At 43.9% G+C, this 7,892-nt stretch overlaps 1 protein-coding gene across 2 annotated transcripts in view; it reads right to left on the bottom strand.

Moving 5' to 3' along the window:
• Positions 1-1,958: 1,958 nt before the first annotated feature.
• Positions 1,959-7,892, bottom strand: part of LOC139046684 (uncharacterized) — a 42,302-nt gene continuing 36,368 nt past the window's right edge. Inside the window, exons 8-9 of one of the 2 annotated variants that reach the window (XR_011507878.1) lie at positions 2,192-2,295; positions 1,959-2,092 (exon numbers count right to left, since the gene is read on the bottom strand). The gene's annotated coding sequence lies outside the window, so the exon portion shown is untranslated. Of the gene's footprint in view, positions 2,296-7,892 lie in introns of both variants that reach the window. The other variant, XM_070523259.1, reaches the window with a different exon arrangement.

Genomic DNA, 7,892 nt, shown 5'->3' with positions numbered 1-7,892 from the left:
ATTGCTACGACAACACATCACCTTCCCCCTCGCAAGCCTGTGTTACCACCTGTTCCTTGTCTACTCAAGCTCTTGTGTGTGTTCTAATTGTGCCTTGGTAAGGCTAAATCAATATATGCCAAGCGTCGTAACGTACCCGCTTGCCCGCGAGGAGTTCATAACTCGGACTGCTCAGTGGCGTTCAGTTGGACATTAAAGTATTCAGAACTCATAAGAAGTGCTTAGGTGTCCTCGGATTTTCTTCGTACTTAATACACAAACTTTTAAGTCATTTTCCCTGGCAAAATTAGTTAAATATCATCGTCCCTTGTCCGCTGTCCGTCCTTTGTGTGAGCCTTATACATCTTCGCAGCCACTCCTGTCATGCACAGTAATTTGTGTACTTGTGCTTGTATCTTCCATGGCATATGATTAATTAATGCATTTTATTTGCATGATCCAACTAAACATGATCTCAAAAAGCTTCACTTGACTGCTCACTTGTCCCTGTGGCTACATTGTGTGGATGTACTATCACCGTCAAATGAAACGCAAACAGCACAGTGCGTGCCTGTAGCATCACTGAATGTATAGTGCACACACTTGGCCAATCATCACCCTCACAGGCATGCCCATCTGGTTTCACAACACTGTGCAATGATGTTCGCCCTATACTGAGATATTTTTCTTTCTGTTTTGCTTCTTGTTTCTTAGATTTCTGGTTTTTTTTTGTTTTGAAATAAAAGGAAAGCATAACAGAAAAAAAATTTGACTGCATTCAATGTGTTAGAAAATTTTCACTTCAATTTTTTTTCCCACACTTGAATCAAAAGCAGTGTGGCAACACTGAGTCTTGATGAAATGAATTGGCATCCTCGGAAACTGTTCCCACTGGTAATCGAAGCTGATCTTGAAGGCCATGCCTTTGCCTACTGCAAACACTGGAACTGATTTCAGGAGCTGGGAAATACGTTATGGCCCTCATTCATTGTTTTGCTTTTGCATCTTGGCAGTTTGCTGCTGCTATTTATAGCACAAGTGAAGGAATTGTAGCACAAGTAACACTGACACTGTGCTGCCCTTTTTGGTGCTAGAGTGTGCGAAGGAAGGCTGCTATCTGGTCTTGAAATCCATCGAAGCAGCCTTATTCCCAGACATCACACAGCCTTGCCAAAATGGCGGTTGGCACGAAGGGTCTAGAGGCAGCGACTTCAAATAGAATTTTCGACTTATCGTACCAGAAATGGTTTTATTTCCAACAAACTTTGTTGGGTGTCCTCCAGGCGAAAAGCTGCAACGTACAGCTTTAATGTGCCTGAAGGCCCTTGCATGGCAGCAGTAAGTCTCCTATCGGCAAACGCATAACATACGAAACACTAATCTATCAGGATATACATTTACAATGTAGCAAAAGAAATGTGTGAAATCTAAAGAAACATTAATCTTTTCAGATAATTACATAGTATTTATAAAATAAATTCTTAATGTGCAACAAAGCCAAGATGCATATTATATGTATTATATGTCCCAAAAGATCACATTTAAAAAATAAGCACTACAGACAATATGTCTAGTATGTACACTCGCCCACAAAATATTACAGGGTGCGCGAGCGTGTGGAAAAACGACCCTTCTCCCCTTCTAGCTGTGCACCCACGGTATCAAGTTTGCACGCATGCGCATCCCTCCGAGACTGCAAGCGTGCATGTTTCTGCACTTCCTCCTTGTGCGCCGGCAATATCCGAATGTAGCCGTGAGGTGCCTCTCTTGCGATGGGTGCGAAACTATGTGAAGCCTGAGCTTGCGCGTGCCGCTGCGGCTGCTTTTTGTCGAGTCACGAGCGCCGACGCGTATGGCCCGGTGGCGAACCCAGCAAGTAATTTTTTTTTAGCTGCACCATTTCGTGTCCAATCTTTGTTGTTCCTTTTTATGAATGGGGCATTCTCCCACAGAAGAGCGTGTCAGAAAATGCCCTTATAGAAGGAGACAGTGTCAACTCCCATTGAAGACCAGCAGTTAGGACACATGGACCTGTGACAGAGAAGCTGACGGATGGATCTGGGACAGCGACGCTGGCCTGTACTTTCCTATCGTCTCCATTATCCATGGCAACCTGGTATGAAGAGCATGTGTTAGCCATTTATGCTTGAACTACTTTTTCCTGGAAACAGTTAACAAAATGTTTTGCATGGAACAAAGAAGGTATGTTCACCTGCACAAGTATTGGCTCATAGGGAAGGCTGGCACATAGACTGGAGGGATCAAGGTCGGACATGTTGATCTGGACTGCACTTTTAACTCGAAGTCTATGGCAGCCTGAAAGCAAGAGTGCTTATGCTAATTTTCTGTTTGCCCTACGACATAGAATACACTGCCTACTTAAAGTACTCGGTAAAGCTGTTGAACAAGTCCAACTTAGGAGGAATTGTAGAAGCCCGGTAACCTGGGAAAGTTGGTATGATTTCACTGAGAGGGAAAATTAATTTGCACCCATTCAAATCTGAACTACTGGAGGCACCAGCACCTAAGCCAGAGAACCAGGGGTAGAGAGGCTGGCCAAGACTGCTTTCATCAAAACTCGTAGTAACACGATGGGAAGACGTCTGCCAGCCAATAACCGCTTCAACTAAAACTGTGCAGCATAATGTGGATAAAGCAAGACATAAAAGCTATAGAGACAAGCCCACGATAACTATGCTCATCCCTGTAATGTTGTTTTCCTTTTTCGATGATGCATGGCACAGTTTTACTTCAAACTCATGTTTACAAAATGGCCTCATACTATGTTTTATTGTGGAGTAACTGTTTATTCCATCACATAGTCAGCGAGATCATTACAACAGTCAAGTGAAATGTTTACCTCTGCAAGCAGCAACAAGCTTTCAGCACAAGCTTGCATGGGCTGTGAATATGCACAGAGTAAGTGTACGACATGGCTTGTTGTGTCAGGTGTACTGTCACATTGGCCAACTGTATGAGGAAGCTTGGAGGTTCCAAGCTTGAGAGTATTAGTTATAATAATGGGAAGAATGTCATATACAATAATTCATTACAATTGAACCTTGTTATATGAAACAATTATAAATAGAATTATTGCTTAAATAACAGGTAGTGAATCACCAAGAGAATTACATGTATATGAAACTTCATACATCAAACTTGCTCAGACATTAAATGGATATATTGAACTCCGCAGCATTGGACATTGGGACACATATTAAAGGCTTCACTGCAGTACATCGGAAGATCCTGGTGGCGCAAATAGGACCTACAAATTCTGCATGGGCTAAAGGGCAGAAAGCGCTGCTCTGAATATATCTATGTAGTCAAAGCCTTTTTAACAAAGTGCTCGCACCTTCAAAATCCTTCGCTATGCAGGTCACTTTGTTTTAAAGGTTGCGCAGCTCACTGCTCACAATAGCTAAGCACTTTCAACAAAAGAAAATCTTTAACAAGAATTCAAGAGAGACTTAATGAAATAGACCGCTAATCTTTCTCTGCAAAATATCCCTGACAGCATGTTCTACTGTAGCCACCCTGTGCTCCATTGAGGTTCCCAGCTTGCTCTCCAACCAAATGCAGGAACCATGCAAAGCAAAGCCCCCGATTGTCTAGTGCCCCAAGCCTCCCTTGCTGCAAAATTTTTGGTCGCCTTCGTTGACATTCGCGGCCTATCCATGCATTCGTCAGCCATTGATCCGTTACAACAAGTAGCATATGAGGTGAGTGAATCCCGGGGCAGAGCAACAGCACTAGTAATATCAGCACGCTCTTCAAATACACTGCTGTTAGCGCTAGCACACAGCTTACCCTGGTGACATCTTCGCGGGGCAGTGGCGGCACTGGTGCGGCATTCGTTTTATAAACGTCAATCAGCCACCAGGGACGCATTGGTTTCTTTGTTTTACAGGCAAATTAATTGTGGTCTTCATTCTAGAGCTGTTCGATTGTAATCTAGTGCTTATGCTGACGCTACTTGCTGCATGCCGCGGTTCGTTTTCCTCACGTGATAGTGTGTGACGCTGTTGTATCTCAGCTTTTGGACTTTAAAACCAGCAAGCATCTAAAATGTGCTGCATAATAGACAGTTTTAGTTTAGCATACATCACTGTGCATGCGCAGAATGCTAAACGACCCATTGCGTATAGCGTACACACACTATTTCTCAGATTGAGCATTAGCGTCTTTGTGTGGTTTGCGGAATTGGCGTGAAACATGGCGGCGGCCCCGGCTGCCAGCTTTGATTGAATTGAATTTGGCGTTGCTTTTGTAAATGGATTTCGTTCTTAGCAACTGACTGTGTAAATGGCTTTCGCTTAGTCTCAGGCTGCTTCGATGACAGAGTATTATGGATAACCTTGTGGTGTTTTCGAGATCGCTTCTCGTTTCGAGTGAGTCGACGCCTAACGAAAGAAACATCCGACATGTTAGCACCACCTATAGCTACAGTAGGGAGATAGCTGCAATGACGGCACATGGCCTCTGAGATCTGAACATCTCGCAGGCCAACTAAAACTGAAAAAAATGTGTGCTGCTTAGCATACGCTATATATACTATAGCGTATAGCATACGCTATAGTTGCGTACGCTAAATTAAAGCTGTCTAATGTCAGACCCATAAGTTAGCTTCATCCCAATACAGTGGTGTTACGCATTCAACCATGCACTTAGCATTGTGATGAAGTATACCAACAGTGGGAAAGGGTCACAAACACTGGACATAGCAAGGTTACGCGGTCAAGCATACCATAGCGCTGAAGCATACTGAAAGTGGAAAAAGATAAAATTACATGCAGAGTATCCTGTCGGAGTTATCTAATTGATGCATAAGCATTTGCTACTGATCACCTACTGTTTTGTCGTCATATGCTGCTGCGTTTCATATAATTGCGAGAAATGCCACGAAAAAATCATGAAATGGAGAAGCGCAGATGCAACACCAAAATGTTAAACAAAGACCAGCATGAGTATGAAGCAGAGGCCAGTAGTAGCACTCTTCACTCCTTTTATATCATGGTGCGTTTGGATGATGTTGCTGCTTCATGGAAGATGAGCATTGGCCAATGCGTGCTGTTCTACGTGACGTAATTGAACAGTGTCACGTTAGGTAGACGTCATACGTAGATGTCAATGATGCTGCCTCCTCTCGATGCAAACCATTATCAACTGTACATTAGCGGCCGCTGCTTATGGCGCGGCTGCGCAGGCCCGATCTCACAATTCGCTCGCTCATGCGGGCCTTATCTTGAAAGCAATCATCTTACGTGACGGACGAGTTTTTTCATTGGGTAAGCATAGAAACCTTTACGCATTTTGTTTTAAAGTGAAGCTTTCTTTGTCTCTTCCTTTCACTTTCCCACTCCAGCTGCTGATGTCACACACACCACGTCGGAGGGGGGAGGGGGGTGTTCAGAGTGTGTATATACATGACAGGCACAAGTAAGAGAGGAAAGGAGATGGGAGAAGCTTGTTTTCACCCCAGCGCATCGAATGTGCACAATGCCCTCTGGAGCTCCCTGGCCGTTGTCACATTAGCCACCTGACAGCTGCAATTATCTGTGACTCCTTTCGGAAGCACTGAAGAAACTGCAATGCTTACGTGCGAGGCCAGAGGGGACACAGATAGAACTGTAGAGAGAAGAGGGAGAAGAGGCAGTTCCCATATAAGATGGGGGAAGTGACGTGAGAAGGCAAGGAAACTCCACTAACATACAACAGCGGTTGCGGGGTGCTTATGTTCAAGGCACAGTGCAATATGTTGCTGCTATTTCTGAAAAAATAAACACCATGCAAATATGTCAAGCGAGCAACTCACACAGGGCGTGCAGAAGCAGAGCCGCATTAATTAAAACGCACCGCAGCGTCCAGGAAACACTACAGAAGTGGTTGACCGTCAAATCAACACTTCTGTGCCCGCCGCATTAGCTCTGCTGCTATGGCATTGCGAGAGGTCATGGATTTGATCCCAATCGCGGGAGCCACATTTCGACAGGGGCGAAATAGAAAACCCATGTGCACTTAGATTTTGGGACACATTAATGAACATCACGGTGTCAAAATTAATCTGGAGTCTGCCACTATGCTGTGCTTCATAATCTGAGTGTCGTTTTGGCACGTACAGCCCCACAATCCAAGTTTAATACTTCCGCCATAACGCGATGTGCCATATGAGGAAATGACAACACTCAACCTTCTCAGGAGTTATAAGATATGGCCCACAACAATGCCTCATGCAAACACCCCTCCCTGTGTGTTCTGCCTATTGCGCAGGCAAACAGCAGTGGTGCCCACAAGGTAACGTTTAACATCAATTCGCCAATCTCATGTTAGCCTAAATGTTGAAGAAATTAAGCTTTAGCCGTCAACACTGCTAATTATCGTCAATCAGAGCATCCAGCATGGAAAGCTTCACTTACATCAATTCCCACAGGGTGTGGGATCTGCATAATTTTTCTCTTATTCCTCATTTTTGTGTGCGTAGCATGAACAGGAAGATGTTCCAATGAGCTAAGTTTTGAAAATATACTATTATATGTGCAATCTCCGGTTACGGTAAAAGCACCGAGACCCTTAAGAAGTGTACAGGCAGGGATTTAGGGCTATTTCCGGCAGGGCTGTGGTGATTTGGGCCCTTGCTTCGCCCATATGCAAGCTCCGTATACGAGAATGCAACACAGCCTTGCACATGTTCCCGGCTATACATGCGCACATGTGCCGTCATCTGTCGCAATATGAGCACCGAGACATCTAATAACTCACCTGACACCCATTCAAAGCTGGTTCTGACGTTGCTGCAGTGATGGACCGCAATACATCACGGAAGCTCCAGTGCATAACACAACTGCATTGCGGTGAAGCTCAGTCTAGGGCATTGGCATTGAAACTTGTTTAAGCAATCACATTTCCTCAAGCCACAACCAGCATGCGTATTTGTGCTCTTAAACTGCACAAGGGCCATCCATATGCCGACGTGTCGGAATGTTAAGTCAGGTGTAGTTCCGACCAGAATGCACATATTGTTTGGCATGTCTAGAAAGTGTTCCTTAAGTCACCTCTGCCGCATTACAGTTGAGTTAAGCAGGGAAGCTTATGCAATTTAACATGCATTGAAGCATGTTAAAAGCAAAAAATTGCAATTTAATTGCTGTGGTGATTTAAGCCCCTTCTTTCGGAGGCCATGACCGTGCCCCTCTGGAGGGCACAAAGGAGTGAGGAATCATGGTTGGAGAGCATGACACGAACCCTGGCGATGGAGAAACAGCTTTGATGACCTGCTCTACAGAAACTGCACTGCTTGTTCAGCAGGCGTTAATCAAGAAGCTAGAAAAATGAAACCTAGTAGTCCGGATATTTATTGACTGCAGCAAGGCTTTTGACAATGCAACACAAGATTTTATTAACAGAGTTCGCTGCCAACGGTGTACACGGAATGACACATTTTGTTGTGTTCGTATCTGCTTGATTGCAGGCAATACATTGTCATTGGAAATAGTATTTCCTTCGACAGGGCAATATTGTTAGGTGTCCCACAGGGCAGCATTTTAGGTCCCCTTCGACATTTACGTTAATGACATGATAGACATACGAGGGTTGATCCAGAAGTAAGGTTCCCATCAATTTTAGAAAAAGACAACATTGTTTATTCTCATATAAATTTACGTTATTGGAAAGATGAAACTTACATAATCGGCATCTTTTCGGCAACTTATGAAATTTACATAATCGGCAACTTATAAGTAAAACTTTTATAAGTAAAACGAAAACATATAGCTTATTTGTCCATAAAGCATCTAAACATGAACTTGTAATGCGTTACCGGTCCATTTTATCCAGTGGAAAATAAACCCCATCTTGGAATGCATCTTGGGGAATGCCACGTGATAGCCAGCGAGCTTGCATTTTGCATCCAATCT

The sequence above is a fragment of the Dermacentor albipictus genome, chromosome 8, assembly GCF_038994185.2.
Source record: "Dermacentor albipictus isolate Rhodes 1998 colony chromosome 8, USDA_Dalb.pri_finalv2, whole genome shotgun sequence".
Taxonomy (NCBI): Eukaryota; Metazoa; Arthropoda; class Arachnida; order Ixodida; family Ixodidae; genus Dermacentor; species Dermacentor albipictus.
This window is presented reverse-complemented; position numbering and strand designations above follow the sequence as displayed.